The sequence below is a fragment of the Bombus impatiens genome, unplaced genomic scaffold, assembly GCF_000188095.3.
Source record: "Bombus impatiens unplaced genomic scaffold, BIMP_2.2 scf_0417, whole genome shotgun sequence".
Lineage (NCBI taxonomy): Eukaryota > Metazoa > Arthropoda > Insecta > Hymenoptera > Apidae > Bombus > Bombus impatiens.
In genome coordinates, this window is record NT_176836.1 from 523,604 (window position 1) to 546,709 (window position 23,106).

General features: G+C 43.8%; 1 protein-coding gene across 7 annotated transcripts in view; it reads left to right on the forward strand.

The window, feature by feature from the left end:
• Nucleotides 1-23,106, forward strand: part of LOC100746934 — a 73,722-nt gene that overhangs the window by 44,865 nt on the left and 5,751 nt on the right. The window contains exons 1-3 of one of the 7 annotated variants that reach the window (XR_004461863.1): nucleotides 21,252-21,894; nucleotides 22,115-22,207; nucleotides 22,483-22,921. The exons of 4 other annotated variants lie outside the window; for them this stretch is intronic. The gene's annotated coding sequence lies outside the window, so the exon portion shown is untranslated. Of the gene's footprint in view, nucleotides 1-11,234; nucleotides 11,594-21,251; nucleotides 22,208-22,482; nucleotides 22,922-23,106 lie in introns of those variants that run through there. 2 more of the 7 variants (XR_004461860.1, XR_004461862.1) reach the window with 2 other exon arrangements.

The window sequence follows — 23,106 nt, forward strand, 5'->3', positions numbered from 1 at the left end:
TTACGTCGCATCTTTGCCTCGCGTAAGATCGTTATCGTGCATTGTTCGGCTTCCATCGTTCATCGATCGTCGGTCAAATCGATCGTCAGACCAACGTTGACCGTGGTCAGGCGTCAGTGCCAAGGGGAAGCAAATCGAAGAAAACTCGGACGATGCTGGCCAAGCGAGTCAGACACTTGGGTATTGGAGGAGTACGTTGCCGCGAGGCGTGTTTCCGCCACGATCTCGCAGAGCCTGTCCCTTGAGATCGAAGAGGAGCAAGTGTGACGCGGATCCACCGCTCGATTCGTGCGCTCGAACTGCAGCCCTCGTCGAATCATTCGGCGAATGCTTGATCGTCGGCCGCGAGATCTCACGTTCTCAAGTCGGCATGCGTATTTTCGTCTGGAGGCATTGCGTATCGTTGGACGGTAAGGAAGCGACGATCTAATTCATACGACTAGTTTTGACCCAATAATGGCGATCGACACGGTCTCGGTCGATAACGCGTTCCACGTAGCCGTAGTTGATCGGTAAAAGTATGCCACCTCTGGAGCAATCGCGTTTGAAAAAAGAGTTCGATCGAGCCATTATTGCGCAAAACTGTTTCATCTCTGCGCCTTTCTCTGTCCACCTGCGCCCTCGGTTCACCAACCAGGCGTTTCCCGCTTCGTTTCGTTAATTTTCCTGGCTCGCAGGGAACGCGACAATGTTCAGTTTGTATTAAAATCGTCGCTTGAAAATTTGCTGCGACAGTTTAAGCCGCGTAAACGTTGGAACGCGCGAGGGGAGCGCTTTAAACGAGCGCATTCGAGCGTTTGTTTACGTTCGCCGAATTACCCCATCGCGAACAAGCGAATTCCCTTTTCCATTCCAACTTTCCATTCTCGCTCGATCGCTTATTCGCTTGTTCCGAGAAAATGGAGGTAGAACGCCGAGAGAGTAGGTCTCCTGAACCTCATTTCGCGAGATAATCGTCGGAAAGATGGTCGGTTCGCTTCGCGGCAAACCGCCTGCCAACCAGATGATTTGGTTTTTTAATCGCCTCCGCCTACGCATCGGGTGAATCGTTACTTTCGCCACGACCCTTTTCTTTCGCCGTTACTTTATTTTACGTGGGATAGAACGTGCACGCGCCACCCATTCCCTCGTCGAAAATATACAGCGATGGTAGTTACTTTACGACAACGAGCGGAACGAAGGGATGCACTTTGCGTTTACTAGGTAAACGGCCATTCGTAGTATACGTTGCGCCTGCATCCTGCTGACCCACTTAACGCGCGCGAACTTGGACCGTGACGTGGCAGGAGCCAACGATCGAAACGCAACCCCCTTCGACCAACGGGAACCTGCCTTGCATCGTATTTTGGTGCAATTTTTATTTTTGAAAGGAGTAGGAAAAATTTTTTTCCCTAAAAGAGAAATTGTTTTTAACACTTTACCGACCGTTAGCGGTCCAACAGCATACGCACGTCCGACCGGCAGCTCAGACGTAGGTTCTGTTTCGGTTTAGACTCTCCAATACCATTCTTTTCATTCATCGCGAACGGTATGTTTTTCAAATTGGTATAAAACCGTGGGAGCTTACAAAGCAACGTAACTGACGCAACTGAGCAAGATACCTTAGTACTAAATAACAAATTACTGCTCAAATAATGAGAAAGATCGTCGGCGACAGAACGCTGATTAATAGGCTATCGGTCGATAAGCGTCGACGACAAAAAAACGATTAATCGGCTATCGGTCGGTAAAGTGTTAAGAAGAGTGGAATAAAAATAAGGAATTACCGATTCTTCGATCTATGACTGGTTGAAAATTCAACACGAATTAAGGCTGTACGATTGACGCAGGTGTTGGCCGTTACGCGTGTTCCAGTTCCACGTAGTCTATAACGAGACGAAGAGAAAGAAAGGATTTTATCTCTTCCGCTCTTGTTTTTCAGTTTAAGGCTATTCTCTTTCTTTTTCTATTCCGTCTACGCTATTCCTAGAATTAATTCGCTATGTAGATAGCGAGTCCTTGGTATAATCTACTTTACTGCGTGTGCTTTCAATCATTTGCGACTCGATGTCATGCTCTTTCCATGGGCAAGAAAGTTTCTCACAGTCGAGGATGGTTTGTACTGTGTTGGCAACTAAGCGATTGCCGATTTTGTCAATAGGTGGTATTGTAGGAAATTTTCTCAAAATGGCAAAGCTTGTCTATCGATCGAAACTTATTTAGTTACTATAACGATCGTACAAAATAAAATTCCGAATTGTATTCCACAATGGTAAAAAGTTTGCAAGTAAAAACGAGTACGAAGTATGATCGACGGATGGATTATGGTTTATGGTAGATCCCTGACGTAATAACATAGAACAATTATTTAGCAACGCGAAGAAACAATATGAGATAATTGGTGATCGGAAAAAAATAATCGAATCGAACGAAACTGCGCTACAGCGCCATATGGGTCACCGGTGACCTCAGTGAGATAAATTCATCAATGATAACTATATACCGTAAAATATCTCTTGTAGGTGATATTTCAACGTTATATGCATCGCATAATAAAAAGTTGATCGTGGCGCCACGGTCATACCTCGTGAAACTGGCGTGGCATTCAACGTGTTAAACCACAGAAGAATACGATTGGGTGGGAAACAACCGAGAGCCAGGGTTATAGCGTTAAATACACGCGAAACCTGACACTCACAGTCCATTCCAATTTCTCCAACGACGAACGTATCACTCTGTTCTTCGTTCTTTCACAGCAATTACCATCGCAGGCGTACGAAACGACGAATCAAAGTAGATACGCGACTCCGCCGTGACCCAGTTTCTCTGCACGCGTTTCGATCAGAATCTCGGGATTGCGGAGGTCGCGATAGGTTATGTTTTACGATCGTCTGGAATCGGCCGAATGCTGCCGATTTACGTGACCTAATTACCAGGACGAATCCTTTGTCGTTTCCGGCGTGTGTGGCGCGTTCGAGGTTCCTCTCGATGCGCTATCGATTAATTCGACCACCGCCTCCGCGGGACCGCGTTAAAACGACAAATTTCCACGGACGTCGTTTCTTCGATTTTCCTCCTGTTTCTTCGCGTTTTCCACGTTCGAGCAACAGTTTCGCTTAGTCCAAACGAAATACAAAGCTGTCGACGTTATTTTCGATGGAAATAACGAGACGTCTTAAAATTAACTCGACCTGTGCCGAACGAATCGGTGACCCAATTGCGGCGGCCCAAGCGAATTTCGATCTCGCCGCGTAAATTGCGTTTGCCCTGCCCCACGCACGGGCTTCTGCAACCTGCCTGCGAGCCCCTTCCAGTCCAATTATTGATTTTATATCGATTAGCGCGAAAAACACTTTTCGTTGCTCTGCAGTTCACCTCGGCTCTTCGATGCTTCGATGAAATTTAGAAAAGGATTTTTCAACTACAGATTTGCAAGATAATCCGCGATATCGTGAAATATCATTCTCCAAATGTTTCGTTTCGATGGTTTCGCAGCTGCGATTTATAACGCTACGTCGAACGCCTTGCTCGAGTTTCTTTTATTCTACTGCGTAGACGCGGGCAGATCAATCGCCGTAGTTGCGTTTCTATTTTCCAAATGTTCTTTCGATCAACGTATTTCAAGAACGAGTCCGATCCGCGCTGTCGTATTCGACATTTTGCTCGCGTTTCTCTCACTTTGCGTGACAAAGAGTTTAATCGAAAGGACCAAGAGGAACATTGTAATCGTAACGTTCTATTCCCAGCGACGGAGTTGGCGAGGAGAAGCAGAAACTAGAAAAGTAAACGAGCAGGTCGTAGCCCAAAGGAATAAGCGCGTTCGGGGAGGGGCGAGGGGATCGATGCCGCGAAAACGCTTAGATTCGGCTTAGGTTTTTCTTTCCTCCTGTGTTTCCTTCTTTCGCCTCGTTTCCTGGCTGTATCCGGGCGTCGAGCTACGTGTTTAGAAGTCTGCAACTTTCGTTTGCTCGGATGCCGAGTGTGCAAGAGAGGATTTCCCTCTCTTAGCCAAGCTTTCTTCTTCCGCTGTCGGCGATAAAGGAGCGGCGGTTGGTTCAAACCCCACGTACCTCTGTGGCGTACCATTTATGATCGTCCCTTGCCAAACGGAAGAGAAACAACGTTGAATTTTAATCGAGCGATCGTATCCTTTGCAAACGAATTACGTTCCTTTTTCTTTCTTTTTATACAGTTAACACTTTGATTGCCACGCCGAAATCACGTGTTTCGCACACAACACCACGGGAGTATTTTTATTATTCAAAGCATATAATGGCAAAATAATAATAAATTGATGATGTAAAACAACATTCCTCCCCAATGGACCGTTCATCTTCTTGGTGCTCACGGGTGACTACCGTCGCGCCTTGTTAACAATTGATAGCGACATATTATAACAAAGCTTCGTTTATTTCAACAAACTATTCGCATTCGTTATTTCGTCGTAGGCAAAACGTGCAGAATATATTGTTATTCCTCTGAACTTCTCGATGCATTCGGTTTGAATTCTCAAATGACACTGACTGCCCTTCAATCTTTTCCTTTGTCTTCTCTGGGAGACAACCCCCACCACGCTCGGATCTCGCAACCGTTCGCGCCTATGATCACGTATGCCATCTTCTTTGTGTAGGTAAAATAACGGACCGAAGGCGAATCGATGTTTTTCGGAACTAGCTGCTTCACACAACTATGCGCTTATCGCTACATTGTGTATATTTCGACGGCCATGTAAGACGATCTGTCTGCGACACTGTAGTACCAAGAGAGACGGTTAGGAGCACGGCCTATAGTAGGCCTCGGGGCGTAACTGTTATTGTTAAATACATAAATTTCAAACGCGATGATATTCTATAAACAAGCAACAGGAACAAAAACCAATCAGAATTTAGAATGGCGCTCGCAATGCATCTCACACAGTGCCATTCACCAGAGCAGTCAAATATACTTATTCGACAAAGATTGCGACACGAAATGCAGATGAAAGAAGGGCAAACGTACCTGGCACGAAAATTTTGCAGAGAGTGGTATAAAAAAATGTTAAACAGTTAGGATTAAAAATTGCTATGAATCGGACGAAAAAGGTGATCACCTATCGTCCAGATTGTATCGATGAGCTACATTTATGTTTAAAGTGTTTTAACACATTGCACCGTTAGATGCAAGATTTCTTCTCATTTTTTTTATTGATGTTGTAGTAAAAATGTTTAATTGTTCAATAGGCCACTTTTAATTTCAAAGTATCTTCTATTTATCGGCTATATTCAAAATTCCCTAACTGTCAATTTTCATACAATTTTTACAATTGTAAGAAGTTGAAGCGCTCCGGTCACCGATGACCATCCTGGCGTCACAGGAGAAACCGTGACCAACGTGGCAGTCAAAGTGTTAAAACGGATTTTTTACACAGTTAAGACACACAGAAATACAGTCACAATTTGCATACACGTTGAAATAAATTGAAACGAGTCTCGCGTTTGTTTCGTAAGGCGATCAGAAGGTGTAAGGCAACAAGAAGAATCGCGCAGTGGTTAAATCCGTTTGCGGACCATACGTCGCGTTAAAGAAGACAATCTCATAGAATACTGTCGCCCATAAGTAGGGGAACATTTTTGTCGATTTTTGTCAGCAACTTTGTTATTTAAACCATACGAATTACTGGCGCACTGGAAGATTTTTTTCTATTTTGTCTATATGCAGACGCGTTGAATACAAAGCACATGTTGAGCAAAAAAGAAAAAAAAGGAAGAGAGAAAGGAAAAGATTACTCTACAACGCTTGATGTTTACAGATGCTGATCTTGTTATCGCTCGTCAACTTACAAAAGAAGGAAGTTTCGTCGCGTCGCGAAGCATCTTGTCCACGAGAATCAAAGTTCAGATTATTTGACATTTTTTATGGTTGATTCTAGGAAAATGTACAAAGACACAGAGTTACTTTTCCCTGCTCGTTACTCGACATCTTTGTTTCTTCTTCATGGAAACGCTAGTATCCACCCTGCGGTACCATAAAGCTTAGTTATTCGAGCGAAATAGGTCGACCTCCCTGTGAACTTGCGACCCGCTGTTAACTTTGTTCGAAAGTAAATCATTCTCGCTCGCGCTTTTCCGGTCAACCTCTTTCGATTTTTCGGAAAACCTTTCGCGACAGTCGTCGCCGGTCATACACTTTACGTCGTAAGACTCTAATCGCATACTGCCGCTCAAAAATACGTGGACATCTGCACTTATTCTTAACAGACTATAAATTAGACAATTAGACAGATAGAAAGAGGCAGGACGATTTTTCCAACGTCTATACGATAGTGTATATCGTAGTTGTTAGATCGATACAAATACAAATTTTCGACGTGTTAACACTAGAAACAGTTTATAGAAATTACCACCACTCGACACTAACTTCCACCGGACGACGGTAGCGCAGTAGTTAGCGCCTTAGGTTACTAACATTCGAGACACGAGTTCGAATCCCGGCGGCGCCCGTAGTCCGATTTTTCTTCCATGGAACATAAAATGAGAAGAAAGCAGCAGTAGTTTATAGCGACGTCTACATCAGCAGCAGCACTATCGCGACGACTACTACTATTACACCTCAGACAGTTTATATTGGGTTGGCATTAGGTAGTAATGACAAAACTCGCAATCACTTAGTTGCCAAGAGAAATAGAAATGGCGAGGCGCGTGATAGGAAGCGCGATCGTCCGGTCTACGTTACGAACAGAGAAGAATTCTATCGCGCGATTTAAACGTTGTTGTTAGGGAGAAATTGTTCACGTGTATTCGAGCTATGACAAATGCTTCGTATCCTGATTCGATAAGCAACAGGATATTTAAATCTGCTTTTCTTATGCAAAGCAAACAATACAGGGATAGCTCAGTGTTCAATAGCGAAGAGTACAGAAGCGAGGGACAAAAGCGAAGAGAAGCGTTTATTGTGAGATAAAAAATACAAGCAATGGATAGGTAATAAATGACAGAATGAATAAAGCAAAATGAAGTGTAATAGGGAGCTTATTTATACAGGGTGGTGCTTTCTAACTGGTCGTATACGAAGAAACAAATTTTCCATGTGACGCGTTGTATCTGTATCCGATAAAGTGGAGTTTGAAAGTTTTATCAAATATACTTTGGAGGCTGAGCACAGGCTGACTATGAATAAACAATCGGCAGGAGGGAGGTTCTTATTACGCGAGAATAAAATTGTAAGATAATATTCTCCATGGTTTTCACGCAAATAGACTTCGAATATGTTTAGTTAAGAACCGAACATGGCACACGCGCACGACGCGTTCGAAAATTTATCTTCCCCGGAAGGGAGAAGCAGCTTACGAAACCAATCTCCTTCTACGTTTTTCACTTATTTTTACACGTAGTTTAACCTTCTGTCGATTATTCGTTGCTGTCCAATCGACGATCGATCAAGTTCCAGCGTATTTGTCAAATTTTCAAAGCCGATTTGCTCGGAAACGACAACATTCCTACTCTATATTCTTTCTCGTAGAATCACGCCGACCAACGACGAGCAGAGAAATAACCAAAGAGTCGAGACGTTTTTGCGTTACCCTAGTTACTCGCAAGTTTGAATTTCACGTTTTCCTTTTCACAGTTTGCATATTGTTGGGTTGGCAACTAAGTGACTGCGGGTTTTGTCATTACGTGGTATTGGCAAAATCCGCAATCACTTAGTTGCCAACCTAGAAAGTGCAATTTCTGCACCGTCCACCTGAAACTAACAAACAGATAGATGTGCCGTGTCCAATTGCTAAGGCGACTGTAGGTGTACGAGCGATATGAGCGCGATGGGTGCGTGCACGCATTCTTCAGTGGGTTATCGTGTGTCGGTGAAAGGTGGAAGAGAAGAGTTGGGTCGACGACTGTGGTGGGGCGAGGGGGTCAGACCGAGGTCGGGGTCGGAGCTGTGGGGCAGGAGAGATGAGGAAGGACCGCACCCACCCCGGTTTATCGACCGGGTTACACCCTTAGCCAGCGCTCTCACAAATTCTCCACCTTATTACTTACGTTTTCCTCTTTTCTCTTCTCTTCTCTATCTTCTTATTTTCTCGCCAGCTTGGCGGGCGCATTTTCCGAGAGGAAAAGCTCGACGAATTATTACGTTCGCGAAGAAGAACTGGGTTACGAGAATCGATCGCGTTTCTCGCGGTCAGTGAAGAGAATCCGGCAAAAATATTTCCGGTGGAATGGAAACGTTCGGATGAAGATTACGATCAACGTTCACGGCTAATCTGTTGAGGATCTTTCAAGGTTGTTTTGCGCACCGCGCGTATCGTTTCTTCCTTTTCAACGTTACGATCGACGCGCTAAGAACCAGTTTACGAACGGACGACTATCTTTGTCCGCCTCGTGTTTCCGACTGTCTCGCGGATTACGGAGATAAGCTTGCGTAATAAAAAAGATTTCGCGATAATCCGTTGGGAAATCTGTCGCAAAGACGTTTCACGATTCTCTGCTACAGTCGCCTGAAATTTTGAACTCGCTAGCTATCGAGTCGTAGTTTGGGTGGAAGCCAACGTCTCCGCTCGCGAGGACGTTGCTTTCCAGTCCTTTGACCTCGTTTCCCCAACAGATTCCTCGCAGGATATCATCGCGTAGGTAAACGAAGGGATGAGACAGCGATAAAAGTTAAGAATCTCGTGAATCGTTCGTCAACCGTTTAGTTTCTTCAGACCGTTTCGCGTAGCTGGAAGAGCGTCGATCTTCCATGACGCGTCTCTTTATTTTGCATCTAAGTAGACTGGCCATTAAACATCGGCACACCCGCTGATACAGCGTAGAACCTAATGAACAAAATAAATCTACAAAATAATCTATCGATCGTATCGACTGTTTGTCTGTCTTATGAAATACCAAACAACGTAGAATTTGTTCTGATAAAACTGACTCGTTAGAGAAAGCGTAGCATAGCCGACGTGATTATGGCGTAAGTTCGTAGCGAGGAGCCGAGAAGAGAAAAACGTGGAACGAGCAGGCAATATGTGAAATAGGAGCGCAGGAAACAAATCCTTGGGGCCGCTTCCGCTCCGTTTCGTATTTCGCGGCGCGGTGGGTCGAAACAATGGGGCGTGAGGATACGTAAATCGACGCGGGAATCGAATAAAAAGACGAGCAACCGATCACCGCCCCTACGAACGACGTAAACCAACTTCCGTTCGAAAGTAGACGACGAAGATGATTCGATTGCGCGGTTAGCGTCGATCGAACAGTTTGCAGCGATAAGCAGCTGCGATGGTGCAATTACGTTTGATATCGTTACGTAGTTAAATTCTGTTTGAAACAGTAGGAAACTTTTGATAAATTTTATAGAAATTTCTATGTAAATTCTCTATAGAATTCAAACTTCCCGCCAACCGACATATTTTACTTTTACTTTGTTTTACCGGCAGCCATTTTACTGAAGTGAGTAAATCACTAGAGATGATCGGTAATTTAACACTTGGAAAATCGATTTTCCAAGTAAAATTTGTAATAGATTTGCTATTAATTGTTATTGGATAGAATTTAATTTATTCTCAAAATAAACTCGACTTTCCATAATCGATCGTCTTATTTACCCCAAGGATTTACGTTATTTCATGTAGCATGCAATGTTAGTGCGTTTAAGGCTATTTGAAAAATTGTTGGAAACTTATGTCTCTATTGCAAGCAAATTTTACACGTACCTCGATTAATGCTATATAATAGTATAATAAATAAAATAATATTAATAATAATGGATAAAACTCGGCCAAATCCACTTGGTCCCTTAACAGACAGACGATCGACATTTTTCATTCCACTGGTCTGTGGCAGTTGAAAAAATCCAACGCATAAGGCCACAAACGCTTTTTATTTGAATATCTAACATCTATATATTTTTCTACCATGTAGAATATATTAGGTTGTCCGGAAAGTATCTTTCTTTCGCAAACGTGTTTTTTACAACAGTGCACCTTCGTACAAACGTGAAACCAAGTCTGTGGAATGTCACGGTGTTTATCTCAACAAAACAAAATGCATTATACGTAATTCAAGAAAGTAATATAAAAGAAAAGACGTTGTGCGTCTATTATTTCCTGATAAAAACGAAAGAAACTTCTCGGACAACCTAATACCTTTACTACCAGCCTTTCCATTAATTATTTATGCAAAAATTCCTTTCAAATTAAATTTACATGTTCTCAGTGTGTACAAAATTAATGTAGGTTATACAGTTTTTTAACACGCAGATTTAAAATAATAAATATATAGTTAAATATAATTATAAACAAATGAAGCTCATTTGCTGTCTTGTTAATATTTGTTATGATACTTTTCCACATAATAATGCGAGTCGTCAGCTATTTGTTAGAATATGCACGCATTACCGTTGCTTTGTTTTCGCAAACATGACAATTCTTATCTCTACAAATGAACATTTTGATTCTTATTCATTTCTTGATTCATATTCTTATTCATTTTACATAAATAGAAAACTAAAATCTGTTACAGCTCCGAATAAAGATGAAAGATGACATTAATTGTACTGAAAATTCATCAAAACTTATATGTCAGAAATCTTTAAGTCCTGAATGTTTGCATGGGTTTAAAGTAAGAGTATTTCAAAGGATATTTTGTTTATCGCATAGCAATTTTTATGTGTTAAACATAAAACAAGTAATATGACAAGACACAGTGATGATTTAAAACATTTCGTTCTAAAAACATCGACAGATTTTCTTCGTCTTTTCCGACAACCTAATATGTCCATCCGAAAATGTGAAGTTTCGTCGTTGATAGACTGCGACGACCAAATTGCCGTAACGTTGTATCGTTGGGAAGCCGAGTTCGTTGGTACAGCAGTTGCTCGTACGAATGCTACGCGAGGTCCTCGTGAAGGAAGATCGAGGTCAAAGGGAGAGACGACGTGATTGGCAGCGAACCAGCAAGGGCTAATCGATGCGCGAGAAACCGGAAGCCAGAGACGGCAGCGGAAGAAGAGAAGAGGAGAGGAGAAAAAAGAGAAAAGGGAAGCAATGGAACGGAGAACGGAACGAAAGACGTTGAAGATGAAGAGAGAAGATCAGAGGTGAATGACGCAGAAAGACAGATGGAAGGGTGACAGAGTCGGCAAGGAGAGGATGGAGAGCGCGCGGACTGCAAAAGCAACGAAGAACGTCGAGTGCGAGGGAGTTGGAGGAAACGCAGAACGCCATGGAGCAGCGAGAGGAGAGAAGAGGAGCGAAGAGGAGAGGAGAGGAAAGGAGAGGAGAGGAGAGGAGAGGAGAGAAGTGGAGAAGCGAGGAGAAGAGGGTAACGCGGTGCAAGCTTGTAGGGAGCGTCAGTGTCAGTGTGCATGCGGACGGCGAGTCGGCTGGCGGTGTGGGAGTTGGCGTTGCGTCGCATCGGCAGCCAACCTGCAATTGCAACTGTGAACGCCAACTCGTAGAGCGCGAGTTTCGAACCGATCCATCGGCAGATCGAACGTGTCGACTCGAGTTCCGTCCGTTGGAGCCGACAGTGCGCGACGTTGCGGACGATGCGAGACAAGTTCGTTGCTTCGCGATCGCGGAGTGGCTGGTTCATCGAGCGAGATATTTCTGCGTACGATTGCTCCTCCGATCGATCATCCATAGGAAGCTCGTGTATGTTTTGATAGAGACAGAAGTAGAAAGAAGCGTATCGTTAAAAGAGGAAAATGTAGAGATAGGAGAGGGAGAAGAACGGGTTCTGCCATCGCGGCTCCGCCTTTCCTCTTCCGCCGCCGTCTCTGCCAACTTTTATCCGCCCCACGGTATTCTATTAAAACGCTCCTGTATCTCGTCCCATCTTCTTCTCTTGTTTCGTGCGCTCTAAACGCTCCATGTCCTTCGGTGTCGACCAGATTCAGCTAAGTGGCGAGTTTCCTCGATGGAACAGCAAGAATTGGGAATTGGCGCGCTCGACATTTCGCGCCTGTCGATTATTCATCCTCCTCTTGCTCGGTGACCGGATAGCGTAACGGACGCGAGGGTTAAACAGCGGACGAGAGACGATTCATCGCATGTGTCCTTGACCCAACTCGAAGGCGTATCCGACAGCGCTTCGGTGAACGCTCGTTATTCTTCCCTTTCCTAGTTATTTATTTATCGCTCGCGAGAGAGGCCTGCAATGTGTACGAAGAATAGAGAAATTACGTGGACGTGACGATAAAATATGTACATTGTACATACGGTTATTCTCAAAAGCATTGAGAGCAGCGGTTAAGTTGTGCTACAGTGGCAATACTCTTGGGAGACAGCGTAGATGGGACGGCTGGAAAAAATAACGCTCACAGAGACGCGTTATATTTTATGAAATTACCGTTCAATCCCCCAGTGGAGGTCGGTTTTCAACCAACTTGCCATTACGTGCAAACGTATCGACTCTGTCAGCCTTCTAAGTATTCACCAGAGTGCATGATCTACAAAATGGATCAACTATATCGGATCCAGATAAATAGAACGATAGCCTATAACACGTGAAAGTGTGCTCGTGTATCTTGTTATAGTGCACGCACCGTTGCCACCCACGTCAGATACGTAGAAGCCAGATCCGTGAACTTCGCATCTGCAAATTTTTCTAAAAGCGTTCGTTCGTCCATCCTTTCAAATAAAATTACCATCGGATCAATGAATTCGTCATCGACGCTCTCGCGAACATTTTTCATCGATTCGTAAGTGCAATACGATTGTCCACGATTTGTCCAATGGAAATCTTTTCGTCGGTCTTCCGGAAAGCGGACAAACGAAAATTATTCGTTGGACAAATCGTGGTCAATCGTATTCCACTTGCGAGTCGATGAAAAATATTCGCGGCTATGTCGATGAAGAATTCTTTTGTTTGATCGTAATTTTATTTTAACACGTTCACTGTCGCGTCACCCATATTCGGCTGACAGCAAAGTTTCTGATAGGGCCGCGTCATCCGTATTCGGGTGACGCTTGTTTGACTACTTGCGAAGGATCGTCGTAGGTATTTGAAAAGATATTCCACAGGAAGCGATAAAACTATTGAATTGTTATAAAAGTAATACGAAAATGATTTATTAAGAAAATTATTCAGAATGTAAAAATTCGAAGCATTCTATACAAAGCTGAGTTTGGTCGGACAATTTGGACAATAAGTTGTTGTTTTCTTTAAATTCTCCCGTGTCTTTGATCGGTCCGTTCGACGTCTTTTATCCGTATAACATAGTTTGCACGCGCGACTAGTCATAACATAGTTTGCACGCGCAACTAATGCTTCTTGCGAAATCATTTTTTCGAACGGTGATATTAAGCCGACTCCGTCGAAGACAAGGATTTTTTGTATTTTCAGACAACCCTAATAATTTTCCAGCTAATAATTCTCTAAATCTTCTAATATTTACATCCTTCCTTGTTGCACTTTTCTGATACAAGTAAATATATTATTTCGTCATCAACGAACTGCTCGAACACGTCATATGGATTAACATCGCCAGGTAATTGCCTAATGAGACCGTCTGTCTCTGGAAAAAAATGATTTCTGCCAACCACTAAATTCATTTCATTCGTCAAATTGAATTGTACTTTCTTCGGTATCATCAGTTCTTCTTTCTCCCTCGATGACCAATTCTTGTAAAATCTCGTCAACAGTATCTTCGTTACATTCAGTATCACTACGATTGCACTTATCAATATCCGAATCAGAATCAGACGATGTAATTCTATTTATATTTCTATTTCTAGGAAATCTGATTTCTTCCTCATCGCTGCTATCCGAATTTCTGTAAGCCTCGTAAAAGCTTTCTTTTTCACTGCTATCTCGTAAGCCTCTTAACAGCTTTCTTTTTCACTGCTGTTTGACTCACTAAGAAATAAGTTTTCCATTTTTCTTTTCGACATTGTAACGAGTTAGGGCATGGATTTTAAGTTATCTAAAATATCGGTGGCAGTCTAGCAAAGTGCGCTTGGTACAGCGGCACTCGTGGCCTGAAGGAGATTTCGTTGAAAACACGCGTGGCAGTCAACGTGTTAAAGGGCGAACGAGCGAATGTCGTTTGCTCTTTTACAAAAGTTTGCGCTTTGTCGACGTCAACTTCTCGGACCCGTAAAAAAGTCAATTGTACGCCGTTTAAATCTGTGCGATATTTTTTAACGTTTCCACAAGTATAAATTCCTAATATAATTTCCTAACGTAAATGCATCCGCTGACCACGATAACCCGAAGGTTTTACAACATGAAAATCACACGAGAAAGACACGACATAAACGCACTCGTGTTAACTTTTTAGCCGTCGATTCGCATACGTCGTGCTGCAGTTTGGATCAAGTTACTTCGTTTAAAAATCTAGTTTTCCTGCCTAGTCGTTGTCTATGTGACGATTAAACGACGGACAAATAAGCTCTCCGACAGGTTTCTCGGCTTCTCGGTTTCCCGGCCGCGACAGACACGAGAAGGCACGTTGTATTATATTTAGACGATCGATCGGCGATCCGGTAGTTTTTACTCTGCAAATTTGCATGGACGTGGTGGTGATTTTAAAAATAAACCATTTTCCTGCTGGCAGCGCTATACGGCACGTTACGATTGTCCTTGACCCGTAGAAAGCCCATTCGGGTGGACGCGAAGTAGACTCGCGCGTTCCTTCACGCTCCAAAAGTTGCGCGTACTCGGTCGATTCGCTTTAAAATGGAACAACAAAAAAAAAAAACAAAAAAGAAAAAAAAGAAACGAGGACGAGATCCATGGGAGGATCGTTTTCTCGATCTACGAGAATTTTCTTCCATGTCGAAGATCATCTTTGTAGGAGAACGACGTAGGTGACGTTCGACTTTGACACGCATCGAGTATTGCACGAACAAGCGAGCAACCATAAAAGAGTTGAAAATTGTCATTCTAACTTTTGCTACGGGCTACTCTATTTCACGTTACGTTTCTCTATGAAAATGTGGTTAAATCAAAAATCCAAAGAAGAGATCATGGTTTGACTATAATCATCGGTCGTGAATCGAGGAAAATCATGTGCATCGTATTTGCAGGACGAAAGCTTTCGTTTCCGCTCCCTTTGGCAAGCGTGTCGATTGCGTCGGTAGAGGCGCGACGCCCGGCGTCGTCGTCGCCGCGACTCTTTTTATATCCCAACTCTCTGTTCGTTCTGATGGCGTACACCTTCGAAAAGCGCGTCTCGTCGTTTCTTTTTTTCCTCCTCCCTTTTTCATTTTTTTTTCTCTTTTTCTTTGTTCATAGCATGCTCAGGGCGCAATCCTCTTTCCGCCAAATGCCCCGCGGATTCGCCTCGACGATAAAACGACGTCTGGCATCGGCAGAGAAACGCGAGAAGCGCGGCGACCGTAATTAACAGCCACTAGCTTTTTTCCAATCGTTCGAAGCTGCGAGACGTTATTCTCCAACGAATGATCGTATTAAGTTTAAAATAAGTGCTCTTTTCGATTTAATCCGGTCGTTCGATTTTACGATCGATAAAAAAAAATTTTAATCGCGAAAACTTCACCAAGAGGCTGCGTTCCAACACAACGTTAAGATACGTTTTCGATAAACCGGGGGACAGGCTTTAAGCGCTAGAAGTTATTTTATTCCTCTGTAGATGTCGCATTGGTCGCGGACGACGATTCATCTAACGATATGTCGCAAGGAAAAGGAATTTCTTGTGAGCGAAGTCGAATCGCAGTTTCCAATTCATCGCGTTTACGCGATGCTCCTGGTTGTTGGTTTTCTCGTCGCGTCCCTCTTTTCGTCTTGTGCATTCAGCGGCGTTAACGATCTCTTCTAAACTACTCGTAGGCCGGTGAAGAGGTACGGCGCGTCGCCAAGACAAAAAGAATCGTAGCGTCGCGAACGAGAAAGAACGGCAGTCAGTAAGCGGAGTGGTCTCGTTTCATTTTGCTCTTACCGCCCCTTTTCTTCTCTTCTTCCTCCTGCTACGTTTCCTTCCTTTTACCCCACCCCTCGTTCGCTAGGTTTTGTTCGTCGAGTCGCGACCAACTCGTCCGAGTCGAAACCTGGTGTCCTCTCTTCGTGCACGTCGTCTTCGCAACGTCATATCGGTTGTCCGCGCATTCAGATTAGCCTCACGAATTGGTCTTTCCAACGTCTTTGATCAAACTACGATCACCATTTGTCGCGTTAATATTATTTTATGATGTTTCGTGGTGAAGCGCATTCGTGTTCTTGTTACGCGTTTAATTTAGCGTCAAAGCGAGTCGTAAATTTTACGTGTCTCATCTTACATTTACCGGATTTTTATCACGAAAATTCAATGACGTTGAAAATTGACAATGAAGTTCGCGTTATGAATTTACAATTTTTCTAAGAACATGGATGGCTGACAGAACTAGAAGTACTTGCCTATCTCAGTCGGTGTCAGCTTCACGACCAACTAAATGTCATGGCGTTAAATTGCGTGGAAATAAGCGAGAAAAAATGCCACGGCCTCGTGCAATGTTGTCGCAAAGCCGTTACGTTTATCCTGGTTACGCGAAGACGTACGTCACGTTTACCATCGCGTTCTACAGCCAAAATTGTTGAAACTATCACGATTCGGCTACTGATATTTCATTAGTTGCTTGTTATAAGAAGAAACGATTTTAATACGCCGTTTGGTCGATATACTGTTTGAAATACGAACCATTCGTTCTCATTTCAAAACACCTAAACAATTTCTCTTGCTAATAATGCACAACATCATGCGTTTCGTAACTCTGAACTCGATTTGAAAATTACTACGAACAGATTAATTTGGTTTAACGACCGAACATGTTGAGAGTAGCGGACTGGTGCTAGGAAGCAACTAGGGAGGAGTAGAGTTTGTAGTTTCACGGTGAACGAATTAATTTCGCGATCTTCTCGTTACATTGGTGGAAAAGAAGAGACAACTTGTCGTTCGTTGAGACAAGGGAAAAAAGCAAGTGGTAGAAGTGGTGCGACGAGGAGACGCGAGAAGCACAAACGAAGTTAAGCTCGTGGAAAGACTCGTCTCCAATTATCCAGCGTGGCACGAGTGTCGACCGAGTTGCGACAGAAAACGCGACGCTGATTCCCTTCGTCCAATTACTTTCGAAACAGTCCTCTCCGTATCAATTTCGAATCTGCGTTCTACTTTGAAAGATCATTAGAGTTCCGTGGATTCCAGATTGCCGGTTACGCGCTGATAAAACTCCTTTCGCAAGAATTTGTCGAATATAGCACGTCGTGAAACGCGATACACGCTGTCACTGTCGGGTAAATCTTTCTTCTCCGAAACTCTTTCTCTCGACGTTTTCGACGGTAACAGGATTGCGCTTTGACTCAGAAACTTCTAACAATCACGATATATCAAAGCTGTGAAAATAAGTTGTCGTTATAAAAATCCGATACCGTTTACGGTCTCCGCGCACCACACGCGCGCTCTGCACGGTAACGTGAAACACCCGGTATAACTCGATTTTCTGATGCTTTCGTCCAATATGAAGCATAACGTGCTTTCATTTGGCCGAATATGTGCAGTAGCAGCGGAAATTACCCGAATTTGAATATTGCAAGCATATTTTATGATATTGGGAATGCGTTGCGAACAGCGTTAGTCAGATCGGCCAACTACCAAACTGACGGAATAAAATTATTTGCGGTTAATTAAGGCCGTTAGTCAACTGAGTCGCCTCTCGTTTGTTTCACTTGCTTTCTTCTCTCATGTGGCTGAATATTTAGCTGTTATACATCCACCTGAACTTTCTCGCTTTGTTTTCACCCTAAGACCAGCGCCAGTACACATGGTCACGATGTTCGATCGGCACGCGCCACTGCCAGAAGCAGAACGTAAAGAAGGAAGGCGCGCCATCACGCTTCTTTAGCTTCCAATGGATCCTGCCGGAAGTCAGAGACGTTTCTAGATTTACGCGTTGCGTCATCTATCGTATTTTAAGGCTTGCACGCATGCACGCACGCACGCATATTAGCACGAACAGATGGCAGCACGCAAGCCACACCACAGCCACAAGGTGTAAGAACACCACGGATTGATCACATCCTGCCCGATCGGTTTATTCTTCACCGACCAGTAATCGGATATCGCGGCTCTTCTTTCGGCATCTCGCGTAACGCGCACCGTGCAAGAAAACGCGAAGCTTTCAACGATCGTTGGGTTTCTGCCAGCGTCAACCGCAAGAAGAGAAAGTTAAATACTCAAGGGTGCCATAAATTACGTTCTGTTCAAGTTTATAGACCTACTTAAGAAGCAGTCATTTTGTATCGCACAACACATTCTACTTTTCGGTTAATTGTTTACGAGTAGACTTCCATGATTTTTCGATACATTGTAGAAATCAACATTTTGCGCTACCATCTCCTATATTTATTCCACTATATTGCACTATTTCTTATACGTATAACCGCCGCTCGGTCTTCATTTCCGAGATATTGGGAAAAACAGCAATGGTCGGTATCGTACAGCGAATTCTACCTGCAATTGTGCGCTAGTATTAATCGGCGGGTGCCTTACAGCGGCCGGATAAAATAACAACCTATCTGAACCTAAATTCTTATCTTTTGCTTATATAGATTTTATATGGATTCATTTATATGGATTTATATGGATAGATTTATATGGATAATTGTACGTTGAATTCACTATAATGGTAGCGACAGATTTCTGCGATTCTCTCGGAAACCAAGAACGTGCGACGGTTAGATGTATAGGAAAAAGGTGTGCAAAATGTTGACTTCTCTAACGTATTTAAAAATCATCGAAGTCGGTACGCTAGATGTACCTCGTGTCAATCGTAATCACTTAGTTACCGACCCAATAATATAAAAATGCAAGTAATTACCGACATTTATTTCTTATAGAATTATTATCAATTTTGAAGAACATTATACGAATTACATTTTGAAGCTTTATTTGCGTGATAATCAGATAGTAGAATCAGCAAAGTTTTAGCAATAAAATAAGATAAGAGATTAAGAACAAAAATGTACAATTTGTCTTCATAATATATATATTAAATATTAAAGTTTTTATCAAAAATGAAAGCTATGCTAAGACTTTTGGGCGTGAATGTACATCACCGGTAAATTTTAGTTTAATTCCAAGAAAACCTTTTTCAATTTACTGTGCGTAATTCAAACCACAAATAGTACTTGGGATAATTCCGATTGGTTAATTACGGCCTTTGCAGTTTGCCGAATACACCTGGCCGGGCTTGCAGAACAGCGATCGATTGTTCTCTCTCGTTCCGACGTTTTCGACGGACCCGTTATTAGTCCGTAATTAACGTTATTACGAGGAAACGCGCGTTTATGGTAATCGGCATGAAACCGTACGACACCAACACTACACTCGCGTTGCTTATTCTGGCGAGGAGATTATTCCTGCTCGACTTACACGCGATGTATAATCGGTGGCGGATCGTCGAGAATCTCGGCTAGTTTTTCCAACCACTTCGCCAACCTTTGCTCTATCCCGCGTTTCTCGTTCGGTAAGCCTCTTAACCGAGGAGAGTCGAACGCGGAAAGAAAGTCGCTGACTCGAGAACAGACGTCGCTAGCTTCTCCCTGCGTCTGTTGCAAACTTCAGCTTAATCGCCACTTAAGAGTCACGTGATCGCGCTTCGTTCTGCGATTTCGCAAATTGCCACGAGGAAACGTTCGCTCGTCTCATCGTCCTACCGCGCCCTACATCATTCACGAGAGATGTTGCCGAAAGTTATCGATTCTCGTCATATCGCTCGCAAACATCGTGCAACATCGTCTTTCCTTGAATAACGAACGGACCAGTGGATTCGGAGAAGATTTCGTTTGCAGTGGAGAACCATAATCGAACTCGAATTAACGGTACATCGAGCCGAGTAGAATACTTTTGAAACGCACAGTATAGAATGCAGTATACAGTTACGCTCTTTTATAATCTCCGCTTGTATCGCGGAAGCTAAGTAACGGTTTTTATCTGGCTCTAACGTTCACCGCGATAAAAACTGACTGGCGCGAAATGCTCAGTTGTTAGTTCAGTGGTGCGCTTGACTGTAGGATCAGCCAATTAACCAAATCGTCGGCTGCATGATAATGACGATTAAAGGGCAACGAATGGTTCGATGGACGATAGGCCGGCACAATGGACACGCCGCTTAACCCAGTTCCAAGACGAATTTCGGCCGGTCGTTTATGGAAATCCAGCGTTGGCGCGCAGTTGCGCGAATTCCAGCCACCGAATTACATCGAATTTGAGGTGGCGGAAGCGCGCGCGTCATCGCCACCCCCTGGCCACCGCCGCCGCCCCAACCCCATTAGTCTCCGGGTGTACGGGCTGGCCCGCAAAATGCCTCTCGCGTAATTGCGAATTGCCATCGTTGCGTTCGACGATCGATTTCCGTGAGAGCGCAACGAGGTGATTCGTCGTTGTTCCTCCACCGAACCGGGTTACTAGTTAATTTCATGTCGTTCGCAGCACAGCGGATCGTATTACGTTTCGTAACAACGTTCAATTTAAGCTCAGCCCGATATCTCTGAATTTCGTTTATCCCGATATACGATTAACCGCGATTCTGCTCTTCCTGCTTTGTTACTTTGATCTCTGCCGCGCCCTTCCACCCCGTGTCCACGTCCAACCGCTCTTTCTATTTCGCTTCAATTATTGTGTTTCCTTCCACCAGAGTAAATTGCCTCGACCCGATGGGAAAATTTCAACGTTTTAACGACGCTGGTAGCGGTCGGAAGACGCGTTTCTCCATACTGAAACTAATCTCTGCAGCCACTTTGCCTTTAGCCCTTTACTACCTGCACGTGTACGATAGATTCCGCGGCACAAATTCACCAGCGCACGGATCACAGATACGTTCAGTCGTATCTCTTTGGTTCACGAGGTTGCCTCGAGAACACGACTATAGAGCGACGTGGGCTTAAACTTGCGAGGTAGAGACAATTAATTTTACGCGTCACTGGATTTGAGAGGTACTTGATCGTAATTACGAACGACGTATGTTTCTTTACGGTTCGATCGCTTCGCTTCAAGCGGATCTTCGACTGAGAAACTTTCCCCCTTTGAAACTGCCGAAGTTCTCGCTCGAGATATAAGATTGTATCGCACGGTGCAGGATACCTTACTTTACGTCTTTTTGGACACCTACTCAGTTTCGACGTTTGAAATAAACTCCTCCTTTCTTACGATTAGGCTTAAATCGATAAATCTGAGAAACGACGAAGTACTGAAAAATCTTTTGCCCTACATATTAAAAACTTCGTTAGGTAGCTCTCGATTATCGAGGTAAGCGACACACTACTCATCCATAAACTGGACACAGATTGCTGATAAAGAAATATCGATTGACGGGCTGGCCCGCAAAATGCCTCTCGCGTAATTGCGAATTGCCATCGTTGCGTTCGACGATCGATTTCCGTGAGAGCGCAACGAGGTGATTCGTCGTTGTTCCTCCACCGAACCGGGTTACTAGTTAATTTCATGTCGTTCGCAGCACAGCGGATCGTATTACGTTTCGTAACAACGTTCAATTTAAGCTCAGCCCGATATCTCTGAATTTCGTTTATCCCGATATACGATTAACCGCGATTCTGCTCTTCCTGCTTTGTTACTTTGATCTCTGCCGCGCCCTTCCACCCCGTGTCCACGTCCAACCGCTCTTTCTATTTCGCTTCAATTATTGTGTTTCCTTCCACCAGAGTAAATTGCCTCGACCCGATGGGAAAATTTCAACGTTTTAACGACGCTGGTAGCGGTCGGAAGACGCGTTTCTCCATACTGAAACTAATCTCTGCAGCCACTTTGCCTTTAGCCCTTTACTACCTGCACGTGTACGATAGATTCCGCGGCACAAATTCACCAGCGCACGGATCACAGATACGTTCAGTCGTATCTCTTTGGTTCACGAGGTTGCCTCGAGAACACGACTATAGAGCGACGTGGGCTTAAACTTGCGAGGTAGAGACAATTAATTTTACGCGTCACTGGATTTGAGAGGTACTTGATCGTAATTACGAACGACGTATGTTTCTTTACGGTTCGATCGCTTCGCTTCAAGCGGATCTTCGACTGAGAAACTTTCCCCCTTTGAAACTGCCGAAGTTCTCGCTCGAGATATAAGATTGTATCGCACGGTGCAGGATACCTTACTTTACGTCTTTTTGGACACCTACTCAGTTTCGACGTTTGAAATAAACTCCTCCTTTCTTACGATTAGGCTTAAATCGATAAATCTGAGAAACGACGAAGTACTGAAAAATCTTTTGCCCTACATATTAAAAACTTCGTTAGGTAGCTCTCGATTATCGAGGTAAGCGACACACTACTCATCCATAAACTGGACACAGATTGCTGATAAAGAAATATCGATTGACCGTTTAGTTATTAAATATTAATCAGAGGTTAGGAGATTTTTGTATTTTCGTTACTATTCTTCTATGATTCGTTACTTGATAGAATTTGAAATAATATATACGGAGAAATGAATGCGAGAATGAACATCGCTTGATAAATTTGTTCGTCGTCCCATCGTCATTGGCATCTGACGTTCGAAATGCCGCGCAAAATCGCGATTCTCGATTGTAGTTGGTCGAGCGGCCGATAGAGGGCAGGACCGCGAGGGCGAACCAATGCCGGGAGTAAAAAACCGTTTTCCATCAGATTGACCGGGTTTCAAGGGCCGCGTTAGTGTTTGTGGTGGTGATGGTGGTGGTGGTAGTGGTCGAGAAAATCGAGTGGTTACGGCGGTGTCGATCGATCGTCGAAATTCCCGGCTGCTGTTCGGACAGGTTGTCTTTCACGGAACGATGAGACCATCCGCCTATCGATAACCGATCGTCTCGATACGCCGCCGTGTGGGTGCATCTAGTGCGAAAAAGTGAACAGGATCCTTGTCCGGGATATACCGCTCGTTCGAGTGTCGAGTCGCAAGACAGAATGTGCAGCAAGTGCAGCGAATGTTGCCAGGGATCTAGGCACAGCGTGGATGCTAGCCCCACGCCAGGATCAGATTCCGAATCTTCAGGTAACCATAGTGGCGCTTCCTAAGAATTTCGCGGTTAACCTCAAATCTATTTATTTTCACCTACTTTTACAACAAGAGGCGTAACCAAATTCTTAACGCAACTTTCGTGTAAATGCTTTTACGATACTTTTTAAGATACATGAAAAAAGAAATATAACAGGAAGCATTGTGAATGGTTAAAGCTA